Source organism: Talpa europaea (genome assembly GCF_964194135.1).
Source record: "Talpa europaea genome assembly, chromosome: 13".
NCBI lineage: Eukaryota > Metazoa > Chordata > Mammalia > Eulipotyphla > Talpidae > Talpa > Talpa europaea.
The window spans coordinates 61,713,659-61,727,313 of NC_140080.1; the positions used below are offsets into that span (position 1 = coordinate 61,713,659).

The 13,655-nt window shown below is 38.7% G+C and overlaps 1 protein-coding gene across 1 annotated transcript in view; it reads left to right on the forward strand.

The window, feature by feature from the left end:
• The window catches only part of TTC39C (tetratricopeptide repeat domain 39C), a gene marked incomplete at its 5' end in the record, with an annotated part of 93,722 nt that overhangs the window by 22,912 nt on the left and 57,155 nt on the right, over positions 1-13,655 (forward strand). The window lies entirely within an intron of this gene.

The window sequence follows — 13,655 nt, forward strand, 5'->3', positions numbered from 1 at the left end:
TCAGTCTGCCTGTTCTGTTCCCTGCTCTGGCTCTGGTGAATTCTCTTGCCCTCGTGCGCATCTGACTGTACCCAATGCTTGTATAAATAAATAAATAAATCTTTAAAAAAGAGAGAGAGAGAAAATCTCAAAAAAAAAAAAAAAAAGAAATAATAGAGGAAAACTTACCAAAGTTAGGGGAGGAAATATACTAGTCCATGATGCCAAAATGAACATTAAAATTTAGAAAGTTGTATTTAAATACAATATGGAATATCATGAGACCTATACCAAGACAGAGTCATGAAACTACCAAGTATTCAAGACCAAGAAAGAAAGACCATTGAAGGTGACTAGGGGTCAAAAGCAGATAACACACAAGGGAAATCCCATTAAGACTGAGACTTCTTGAAGGAAAACCTATGGGCAAGGAGAGAATGGCATATAATGTATTTAAAATACGCAGTGAAAAAAAATTGCCAGATGAGAATACTATATCCTTAAGGCTCCCGTTCAGATATAAGAGAGAAATAAAGATCTTATCAGACAAGCAGAAGCTGAGGGAATTTGCCACTATCAGACCTCCTCTACAAGAAATGTTTAAAGGGGCTCGTTTGTTTTTTTAAAGATTTATTTATTTATACAAGCACTAGGTACAGTCAGAAGCGCGGGAGGGTGAGAGAATTCACCAGAGCCAGAGCAGGGAATAGAACAGGGAGACCGACGAAATACACTGCTGAGGGGAGCTTCGTGCACAGCAGGAGAGGTCTGCACGCCACATGGGACCCTTGCCTGGGGTTGGGGATTGAACCGGTGCTGCGGAGGCTGCGGGCAGCTTCGCAGCTCAGCGCTCAACCACTGCGCCACCAGGGAGGCCCAAAGGGGCTCTTCTTAAAGAGGAAAGTTTATCAGAAAACGTATAAAGAATTAGATAGAACCAGAGAACCAGAAACAAAATGTCAATCAAAGATGCTCATATATCAATAATTATCCTAAATATAAGTGGACTGAGTTCATCAATCAAAACACATAGAGTGACCAGTTGGATCAAAAAACAAAACACAACTTTCTGTTGTCTCCAGGAGACACAACTGACCTGAGCTCCAAGGATAAATATAAACTCAAAAAGCTGGAAAGCAATCCTACAAGCAAATGGAACCAGAAATAGGCAGGGACAGCCATACTTAATTAAAATAGACTTCCAGTTCAAAAATGATAATAAGAGACAGAGATTAATACCATATAAAGATTAAGGAATCAGTATATCAGGAAGACCAAACACTCATCAGTGTATATGCATGAAATGAAGAAGCATCAAAGTGCATAAAGCAACTATTATCAAATCTGAAACTAGACATTGGCAGCCAAACAATAGTGTTTGGGGACTTTGACACCCCACTTTCACCAATGGGCAGATCAATAGACTGAAAATAAACAAGAAAATGGTAGCCTTAAATTTTAGGGGCTTAGGGGACATTTATAGGATACTGTACCCCAATAAAGCTGAATACACATCTTCTTAAGTGCACATGGAACATTCTTCAGGTTAGACCCCATGCTTGCGTACAAAAAAGAGCAATAAATACTTGAAGATTGAAATCTTATCAAGTATATATTCTCTGATTATGACGGTGTCAAGCTAGAAATCAACCACAAAATGAAAGGAGGAAAAACCTCCAATATATGGAGATTGAACATCAGACTAGACATTATAATTCTCTCATTTACTTATTACACCCATGCATGGCAGTGTAATTACTTCAAATTTTCAAAAGAAGAAACACAGACTGAGAGTTAGTGTATCTTGCTAGTGGTCACAAAGTCCATGATCAAGGTGAGATTTTAATTGGGGGTCCTTTTCTAGAACCCATGCTTTATAAAACACTGGAAAAAGCTTTTCTTTTTTATTTATTTATATTTTACTTTATTCATTTTTAAAAAATGCTTCCCTGCTGCCTCAGGTATAGTCCCCATAGAATTTCCTCCACCAAAAAAGGCTTTTTTGAGTTGCAATGTTCACCTAGCAAAATATTTTACTGAAAGAGTTACCATAATTTTTTTTCATACTAATTTGTTAAACATTTTAGTATTCTTATTTCCTAATAACTCTTTTTTTAAATAATAAATTTTATTTTTATATTCCCCATACAATTGCAACCCCCCATTTTGACCCCAATCCTTCCCCTCCCACCCCTCACCCCCCAAAAAGTGTCTCTGGTTCATAGTTGTTTGTTGATTTTGATTTTCACTTTCTTATAGTTATTCATTTTCCTGGTCCCTTATTTAAGTTTTCTAGATTCCTGCTATGAGTGAGACCATCCGGTATTTTTCTTTTTCTTTTTGGCTTATTTCGCTGAGCATAACTCTTAATTTAATTTTTTTCTATATTTCTTTTTTCTTAGGGTAGATTCTTAGAAACATTTGTCAAGTGACATTTAGTCAATTGAGAGATAGATTGGATATAGTAGATGATAAATATATAGAACTTTCTAAACGGTTGAACCAATTTTTAATCCCTTCAGTCATTGTAAATGATACATTATGTATTTGAGTGCATATGGGCAAGATGATATATCAGCCATGCTTCTTTAGAAAAAAAATCATTTAAATGTTTTGGTTTTGTTTCTAATCATTTATTTGACTTTCATTTCATGTAATGATTTTTATATTATGTGATATTTACAACTGACATATTTAGCTATCTTAAATATCAGTTTCTATATTACATAGAAATTTAGCTTGACATTTATGCAGCCCTACTCAAAATTTGGGTTTAATAAAGTCTACAATTTAAGAAGATGCACATTTACATTGATTTATATATTTGAAGCTCAGAATTCTTCTAATAAATTGTGAGTTTTTATGGATATGCAACTTGCCTAACTTTATTTTTTTTTAATTTTTTTTATTTTATAGAGGCATGCTTTATTTATTTGTTTGCTGGTTTGTTTGTTTGTTTTTTGTTTATACATGCACTGGGTACAGTCAGAAGCGCGGGAGGGTGAGAGAATTCACCAGAGCCAGAGCGGGGAGCAGAGCAGGCAGAAGGACCGAAGTACACTGCTGAGGGGAGCAGCGGGCGGCAGGAGAGGTCTGCGCGCCATACGGGACCCTCCTCCGGTGGCCAGGGAGCAGCCGGGGATCGAACCGGCCGCGGGCAGCTTCACAACCCAGCGCTCAACCGCTGTGCCACCGGGGAGGCCCTTGCCTAACTTTAATGTTTATTTAGGCACTGATTCTAAAATATCTTGGCATCCTTGTCATTCTTAGTCTGTGGTATACCTTTTATCTTTTGCTTTCTCCCTTCCTCCGTCCCTATCTTTCTTCCTCTATACATTTTTGTGACAAGAAGGCGGATGGTCTACAGGGGAAAAGCTTGTGAACATTACAGCAGCAATAGCAGCAAAACAACCAACCAAACACTTATTTATAAATGTAATCTTTATTGCTACTTTAATAGAACTATTACAGAAGAAAATATCTCCTGCTGCTAATAATCTGGAATTATGAATTAATATAAAATATAACAGCATTGTATTGGGGATAGGACCAGTAAAGGAAGTTAAAGTATATGAAATAGAATACCATCTTGTTTATTTAGTCATGTTTACTCGATACATTGTCTGTTTATTTTTATCTGTAGTATAGCTTTCCCAAACATCATCACAGCATCTTTAACCTGGCAAGAATCTTTCATTCTGTTATTGAACAGAATCATTTAGAGATGTTATCTATTATATGTGTGATTTTGTGGTTTTGATGATGCCTCTAGTCGGATATAAATAATACAGTATTAAAACAATAATATTATAGTTTAATAATCTGTGTCAGACTAATAAAACAGTAAATTTAGAAAACACAGTTACACTATGTACTTTCAAAAATATGTCATGACGTTATGCAAATTTTAAATATTGGATAATCTATAAAGGTATTAATAGAAGTATAAGCAGTTAAGGGCATTTTGTTAAATCCTTTTTAAGTACCCTATTTCTGACTTCTTATTAATAAATGAGGTGTTTTCCCCTGTTGTGTTCTCTTTTATGCAAGGCTGCACACAGCACGGAGGAATAGAAAATGAAAGGCCTTTACCATTTTATTTTGAATTACTTGTTATCTTAAAAAGAATGATGTGATAAACATTTGAATTAAATATAATAGTTCTAGTTAAAGCATAACTTTTCTACCTCTACTCTTTTGGAATAGCAACTAATTTTAGTGTAACTTTATTGAAGTAGATATTGCTTTCTTTTGTGCACTAATATTCTGTTCATGAAATAATTAGCAGTATTTATCTTTTAAGATACCACTTTCATGGATAGCATCAGTGATTGCTCTTTTGAGTTTTTTCCTTAATTGGACATTTCAGATGCAGAGAGTTCTTTTAGATTGGGGTTCACTATAACTGCAGAAGTAAAAAAAAAATTGACTTTTTAACTTTCTGTGTAGACTGCATACCTTATGAAAATCATATAAAATTATTTAAAATTGAAATTGTTAATATTTTAAATTAGTTATAAAATGAACTATATACTGCATTATTTAATTAATACATGACTAGGTGGCTCTTAAGATGTTTTCCAAAGCAACTTTATATCATAAAAGGAATCCTAGTTTAGGCCTCCCCAGGCACAGCAGGTTGAGTGCAGCACTGTGAAGCTGTCTGCAGCCTCTGTAGCTTAGGTTCGATTCCCGGCAGCTGGGGAGATACCCACATGGTGTGGCAGACATCTCCTGTTATGCCCGCTGCTCCACTCAGCAATGTATTTCATCAGTCTGACTGTTCCGCTCCCCACTCTGTCTCTGGTGAATCCTCTCACCCTCCCACGCCTCTGGCCTGTACCCCAGTTCTTGTATAAAAATAAATAAATCTTGAAAAAGAGTCCTAGTTTAATAAACTGCCTCTATAATACCACATAATTTTGAGTCCCATATATGAACAATTTAAGAAATAGATCTACAGAGTGATGTTTTAAAGAGCACTAACTAACAATAAAGGCAGAAAATCATTTTAGGCATCTTGTGTACTCCAGGGACCATGCACATATTCATTCTGTTTTTAGCAGTAGCTTCTTAGGCCTGGAAAAGATTTTTCCCTTATTTATACAGTGCATTATTTGTTAACTTCATATAACAAACAAACACTTATATTTTACATACTATATGCCAGTCAGTATTTTATTTATATAAGAACTGGGGTACAGGCCAAGATGTGCAGGAGGGTGAGAGGATTCACCAGAGACAGAGCAGGGAACAGAACATGCAGACTGACTGAAATACACTGCTGAGGGGAGCAGGGGTGAGATAGGAGAGGTCTGCTGTACTATGTGGGTTGCTCCCTGGCAGGCCGGGAATCGAACCTGTGTTGCAGAGGCTGCAGACAGTTTCACAGCGCTGCACTCAACTGCCTGGGCCACCAGGGAGGCTCCAGTCAGTATTTTAGTGAACATTTTCACTCAGTGAAACAGCTTTACAACAAGAAATAAAAACAATTTCACCTATCACATAGCTACCTTCATTACCACAGAGATAACATTTTCTCTGCCTTATTTTAGTTCTTTGTTTCAGTTGTTTGTCAGGCTATGCATTCTCTGCCTCCTTCCCTCTCTGCCTCCCCTTCTCCACTGACTTGTTCTTTTAGCCTGACTCATTCACTCTCTCCCTCTCTCCACCCCTCCTTCGCTCACTACTCATTCCACATGTGCGCATGAGGGTGTTCGAGATGCAGGCCCTGTGCTAGATACTGTTGTGTCAGAAAGGCAGTAATCGTGTGTGAGTTGTATTCTGAAGAGGGGGGAGCAATGTGAGCCCAGGAGAGAGACTGCCTCTGACCTGAAGGGTCAGCCTGACCTGAGGGCTGGGAAGGGTGGTCTAGAAGCAGCACTGCTTGGAGGATGAGCAGGAGAGTGGAAAGGTCAGTGACGTGGCAGGGAAGTCTTTTATCTTGCCAAAATCCAAGGTCAAAGAACATCACGTTCCCCTCCTATCATTTTTATCTTGACTTGGGAATATTCAATATTAAAATAATAATGGAGAAGGAAATAAAATGGACACACTTTCTATTTTCCCTGCTTTTTGTCCCAAGACAAACTTAATTTTTATATAGATATTTTATTTCCTACCTGTCAATTTACTAATCTGTCATATTTTGTAGACCAGGTAATTCTTACATATGGAAGTTAAAAGATGGGCTCCGGGGCTGGGACTGTTCTCCCAGGCTTTCATTTCACTTTCTCCATCTCTTCTCATCTCGTTGTCTTCAGCGGTCAGGCTGGCTGGGCACTGGGGTAGTGGGGCCACCATTTGGAGATAGTGCTCAACTCTCAGGGCAACCTGCTCCCCAGCCTCCCACCCCAGGCCAAGCATGCCCTGTCTTTGGTGCTTGTCACCATCTCTTTTGGAATTGCCCGAACCTTCCTCCATCACCAGTTCTAAAGCACACCCCTGAATCTGCTAGTTTTTTCCTTTGCAGCATACCAGAGACAAGCCTGAAAAGTGCAATTCTATTTTGGTTATGCAGTCCATACTGTAAACCACCATAGTGGCTGGGGCCCAGCAGGGGCTGTATCTTGCCATCTGCATCCTTAATGTATGTACCTCCTTGAAATGTATTGATCAGAATGGTTTTCCACAGGAAGTAAGGATCAAGGGCCTAGTTACTTTTTTCAAGGACTTCCGTGGAGTGGTTCGTTAATTATCTACTGGTAGATAATTACACCTCAAGCCGTAGGAACAGACTGTGAAGTTCCTGTTATTCTGCCCCTGTGTGGGGAGGAGACAGTCTCGACCTGCCCCCAGCCTTAGATATCCTCCAGTTTCCATCACAAGCTGATGGCTTTACTGTTTCCGGGGACAGTCTCTTGTGGCTGCTTGGCACCAGACAATGAATTACAAGGCTGTGTTCTGATAAGATGCATAGTCATATCACAAGCAGTTAGTGTCACAAAAGTAAACAAGACACTCTAGTGGCTGTCAATGCAAACATAGCTGCACACGCAAGAGCCAGTCCCTGAGGACTGGCATACTCCTCTGCCTGCCCGGGGCACCCCTGGCCTGAAATTGGGTGCCTCTGTGGGTGCACTAAAGGCTTCCATGTCACCAGGAAGGATTGGTACACGATAAAAACAAGTCTGAGCAGAAGACTGGACCTGCTCTAAACACTGGCTGGTGCATCAGCCACAGACTAAATGACTTGGTGATGTTGTTTCCATGCTGTCCCTGAGATACAAGGGCCCCAAGGATCACACTTTTTGAATTGTGTCTGAAAACTAGGGTTAGAACCATTGCATGAAATTCCCCACTGCTACCTTCTAGTAAAGGAAACAAGCACATTTATTTTTATGAGTAAAATCATTTTTGTGGGCTCAAGTTGATGACAGTCTTACATCTGCTAATGTTTTGAACCTGTGGAGGAAAAGTCATCTGATGAAATATTGTGAAACATAGATTTTGAGGGAGATGTTGGCTTATTAAACAGATTTGGACTGGGGGCCTGTTACGTGCCAGGCTCTGTCCTGTGTGGTTAGGTCAATGGCACCTGGCAGAGATGAATCCCGCTCTCAGCAAACTTCTACTTGTTCAAGCATAGGCAATAAATAATGAGATAAATATCAAGTAGCAGTAAGTACTTGGCAAATTAAAATTCAGAGATATGATAGAATGATTGGAAGCTTATTATTGTATCCTCTTAAAGAACACTAGAGAAGAGGAAATCAAAGATGGCATGTAACTTTTTTTAGATTTCATCAGATTTAATGATAGAGCAGACCTCATTCCCAAAATTATGGTGACAAAGAATGATTTTGTTAGTAAAACTTATAGCCATCTCTACCCACTTGCCACTAACCATTTATCATCACTGGAATCTTTCTATCCAGCAGCCAAACTGGACTGTAGGCTCTGAAGAGCAGGAGAGTATCTCACTCAAGTTAGATCTCCATTGCCTGCCATACATCAGGTGCTCAGCAAGTATATTTTGAATGGGTGAATGAATAAAACAAAGCTAAATTTTAAAGATTTTTTTCTATAGCCCATGTACAGAAGTTACTTTTACATTGAACACTATCCAGATATGACTTAGGTGTATGATTTTAAAATTAAACATTGGTTTTTTTTTTTTTTTCTCAAAAACATCTTTTCTTTTCTTTTTCCAAAGAAAATTTAGTTTTTTCTTTGGCAACTTTGCTGATGGAAGCCAGGAACACCTTGATAGTCATCCATTATCTTTGACTTTGATAGTAAATTGTATTGCCTTTCTTGGGCCTGAGTTCTTACCCTCCTGATCATTTGTCTTGGGTTGGGTTGACATTTTAATCCTTCATTGCGTAGGTTCAGATTCAGCTGTGTGCTGTGGGAAGCTGCTTTCGAACTGGACATTGATCATGGAGATTAGATGAGCGACATTGGGTACACGGACTGGCTAACTAGCTCTCAGCCTTGTCGGGAGGAGGATACTTAGTGAGTGGATAGATCCATTGGGATTCCTGTGGGAATGATTTAACTTTAGAAGAAACAAAGATAATGAATTTTATTCATTTATAATTTATATATTTATATTGTTGTTCATTTCTGTGTAATGTTTGATTTCTCCCCAAGGTATTGTCCCCATAAAATTTCCATCACCAAATCATCCATGAGCCATCACCATAGTCTCTTATGCGCTTCCCTCTCCTTTTTGGCCTCTCCCCCCAACTCCACCCCGCGGTATGTCTCAGATCTATAGTTTGCCTGCCAGTTTTGCCTTTTTTGCCCGACTCCTTGTTCAGTTTTGCTATATTCCTCCTATAAATGAAACCATCCAGTATTTTTATTTTTCCTTCTGAAGTATTTCTCTGAGCACAATCCCTTCCAGCTCCATCCATGTTGCTGAGAATGACATGAATAGGATAATGACTTTTATATCATCTGATTGTAATCAGCTTCAAAAGGGAATATTTTACTGATGCTCTTCAATCATATATTAGATCACTAGAGATATGATATGTAATGTGTAAAGGAAACATTGGTCTTCTTAAGTGGGATGTTTACAGAGTAAATTAGATTTTTTCCTTTTGAAAAATATTCTTAATAGCTTTTGTAAGTCATGTCAGGAAAAAACATTTGCATGAACCTTTTCACATTTTATTTTCTGCAGCCAGCCTATGAGGGAAAAGGGCACCTTCGATCTAGAGTTTTTCCTTCACCATTTCCAGGCCTCTTTTCCTTTTCTGCATAACGTAAATGCTCCTGTAAGTAACTGCTGAATGAGTGATAACAGGAATCAGGTGGTGACCGTGTCACTGAACTTCCTGCTTTCACAATCGGAGTAGAATACAATCTTTCCATTTCTTAACTTTTATGCTCAGAGGCAGGCCAAATAGTCCTTTCTCTGTTATTGCTGCAAAATCTTCAAATTAAAATTGAGGCCTCCATAGAACTCACAATAGTATTTTCCCATTTCTGGGTGGTATTAGGAAGCAAGTCCAGTATATTTGAAAAACATAGTTCATTGCAGAAAAATCAAATTAATCTTACCTATGGATTGCTAACACAGTGTATAAAAGTTAAAGAACTTGAAATATAGGATAGTAAAAATAAAGTTAATAACCCAGGAACCACAAGTACAAAGTAAGTGAGGTTTATATGCAGGTATTAAGTATCCCATGAAATTTAGATATTTCAAGGCTTTATTTAGTGCTGACTTTGGCATATTTTTGTTGTCGACTCAGCAATCATTAGAGTTGTTATTACAAAGCCTTTTATTTACTGTTTTTTATTGACAGAGTGGAGAGCTAGGTTGAGGTTAGATTTCACTATTAAAGATGAAAAAGAATTAAATAAGGTAAATAATCCAGATAGTATGAAAAGATATGGTTCAATTTGGTGTCCTACTGGCCTGTTTTTATCTTGAAGGATATACTTTTAAAATTGTTTACCCTGAAACCATAAGTACATAGGAAAAAAAAATAGACAAAATACTCTGTGACATAAATATCTTTGTGAAATATCGGAAATATCTTTGTGAATTCATCCCCAGCAGTGAGGAAAACAAGGGGGAATATAGACACCTGGGACTTTACCAAACTAAAAAGCTTCCATACAGTTGTAAGAGACTGTAATCAAGATGAAGAAACACCCTACTGAATGGCTGCACACCATACATCTGGCAGAGAACTGATATCAATGATCTAGAATGAGCTCATCCAACTCAAAAAAAAAAAAAGAAGAAAAAAAAAAACCAATGAAAAAATGGGAGAAGAGTTAAATAGATACTTCTCCAAAGGAGACATGCAGATGTCCATCAGGCACTAAAAAAAAATTCATCACTTAAATCACTTATCAATACTAAAAATGGATCTCCCATATGATCCAGCAATCCATTCTAAATATTTACCAAAAAATCCCCACTAATTTGACAGGAAATTTGCACTCTTTTGTTCATTGTAGCACTATTTACAATAACTAAGTTATGGAAACAACCTAAATGCCTAAAAACAGATGAATAGATCAAAAATATATGGTATAAACATGTTGGAATACTGCTCAGCAATCAGAAAAGAATAACTCATGTCATTTGCAGCAACATGGATGGAGCTGGAAGGAATTATCCTAAGTAAAATAAGCCCAAAAGAGAAAGATAAATACCAAGTGATTTCATTTATATGTGAAACATAGAGAAACCAAACAGAGGATCAGACAAAGACAAACTTTAAAACCAGCCCTTGAAAGCTGATCATAGATCTGAGGCAGCCAGGAGGGGAGGGTGGGAGGGATTACAGTGGAGGACTGTGGCTGCTTTGGTGGTGGTAGAGCTATGGTGACCACACCTGAGGGGAGAAATCCTATACTGTCAAAAAATTAACAAGGGTGTAAAACAGTAGCACTTCATTTAAAAAAAAATAAGATTGTGTTTACATTACTTATATAGATAATATAAAAATCGATGCCCAAATCATTTACATTTGTTTTTGGAAACAGACTGTTATGAGAGTAACCTCATCTGTGTCTCTACTTTGGGGGCCAGCCCTCTCCTAGCCTGGAGCTAACAGCAGCCTGGGCCACAGCTGGGCACAGTGAAGCCTCAGCTTGTCACTAAGTAAATAACGCACTCCCACATAATCGGGCTTTGGCTGTTTTGCTGTTGAATTGCTCCATTAATCTGTTTGGTGGCTGGATGATATATTCTGTTGAGAAATTGTATCAAAGCAACAAGTGAATCACAGGGAATATTTAGAACAAACAAATTGACTTATTAAATGAGGCATATTCTTTCTAAAAGGTCTCTGAAGGTACAGAGAATATCTACCATGACGGTATTGAAACAAAGATGATTATCAGTGCAGGTGTCGTCGTGACTGTTTATCTCCCCCACATACACACATTTATCATTGAAAAAAATCCCCTTTATTTGTATTGCCCCTCCAACAAATATTTTCATATGTGTAAACAACTCTTCTTTCTACATTAAGTTCTATCAGAGGCATTCTTCTAAAGCAAAGTAATATTCCATTTGGTTATTTTATGAGGCATTTGTTCTGTTGTAGACTTTGTATGTTCAGTAAGCTCTAAGGTGTGATAAAAAATATCACATAACATGAAATCTACCACTTAAACCACTTTGAAGGGTACAGTTTCTCAGTATTCAGGACTCTCACATTGTTGTGCAACCCGTCTGCAGATGTCTTGTCAAAATGGAACTCTGTGCTCAGTAGGTAACACCCTGACTTACATTTATCCGCATACTTTCCCCAATACTTTCACTCCACTGTTGGTTTGGATTGTTTGATGGTTCCTAAAATGAGCTTGTTGAAATGAGCCAGGACCCTCTTGCTTCTCCTCTCCAGCATTGATTTTAAAGTTGTGATTCTACTTTTGGGAACTTTTCCAAATCTCCAAAATAAATAGGGTTTTTTTTTTTTAATTTTAAAAAATTTATTTATTTTACACAAGAACCAGGGTACAGGCCCGATGCGCGGGAGGATGAGAGGATTCACCAGAGACAGAGCGGGGAACGAACAGGCAGACCAACGAAATACACTGCTGTGAGGGGAGCAGTGGGCACGACAGGAAAGGTCTGCTGTGCCATGTGGGACCCTTGCTGGCCTGCTGGGATCCAACCGGCGCTGCAGAAGCTGAGGACAGCTTCACAGTGTGGCGCTCAACTGCCTGCGCCACCAGGGGAAGCCCATGAATAGGGTTTATGTAGTAACATAGTGAAGGCCAGAACTGGTTAAGAAGAAGCAAATTAATGTAGGATCGGTTGAGGCATGTGGGGTTAAAAAAAAAATCAAATGAATGAAACGAGTGCACCTTATAAGATTGTGCTGTTAGAACACCAGCTCATGTGCAGCGCGAGTGCTGCCTGCATATTGATCAGGTCATTACTGAGACTCTAGTGCCCCTTGTGCTGTGGGATGTATAGACCCAATACCTCAAGGAGGAAAAATGTTTCCATTGGGCTGGTTTTTCACTTAAATGGGGAGATGCTATGTGAAATACGAAGGGGTATGCGAGGGTACCAGGAATAATTAATAGCCATTGCTTTCAGAAGTCACATCACATGCATGTTCCTGAAAGGTGGAGTCTCTCATTCATGCCTTCTCTGATTCCTGTTTGTGGAAAGCCTGCTGTGTCAGGCACGATGCTGAGAGCTGAGGCAGAAATGATCATGCTCAAGGGGACACTGATGAGCAAACCAAATGGTAATCTAGAGGGGTGGGAGCTTATAGGAGCTGCAGAGTGGGGAAGTCAACATCCCTTCTGGTGCCAGGTGAGGGGTGATAGTCTCTGCTGTTAGAAGTGCTGTGGAGCCCGTGTGTGAGTGAGTGTGGTTCTTCACAAGTGAGGTCACCTTCCCATTTTTTTTTCTTGTAATATTAGTATCCTGTTAATTAGAGGTAAAAACAACTGCTGTTAACTGTAGAATTTGAATAGGTATAAAATAGATGGGGGAAATGTAGTGGATGGTTAACATTCCAAATAAATTGCATTTCTTTTTTTTTTTTAAGATTTATTTATGCATACAAGAGCTGGGGTACAAGCCAGAGATGCAGGAGGGTGAGAGAATTCACCAGAGACAGAGTGGGGAACGGAACAGGCAGACTGACTGAAATACACTGCTGAGGGGAGCAGCAGGCAAGACAGGAGAGGTCTGGTGCTCTGTGTGGGTTGCTCCCTGGCTGGCCGGGGATCGAACTTGTGCTACAGAGGCTGTGGATTGCTTCATAGTTCGGTGCTTAACCCCTTGCACTACCTGGGAGGCCCAATAAATTGCATTTCTGATCTTCTCTACCACTCTGCTCTCTCTCTCTCTCTTTCTCTTTTTCTTTCACCTAAAATTACCAATAGAGGCTTGAATGAATACTTTATTACTGGCCTTTAAAAAAATGGCCATGTGTTATTTATATAATAAAAAAAATCAGTGAAATTTTTTAGGAATACAATTGCAACTTTCCCTTTAGTGCAAATTGTAGAGATTTGGATTTTGTGCTGGTGGTGAATTTAAGCAGAAAGTTTACATTGTTAGATTCTTTAAATTGAATTGTATTTAGTTTGATTTAGTTTCATATATGGCTTACATATAAAACTGGGTAGTGACTAGACCAGCAATGCTGTCTCTAGGGAGGGTGTTCTTAGATCTTTGGTTGGGAAAAGTGATTTTGTGAAGTCTGATTTTGTGAGGTCTGACTCAGGGGTAA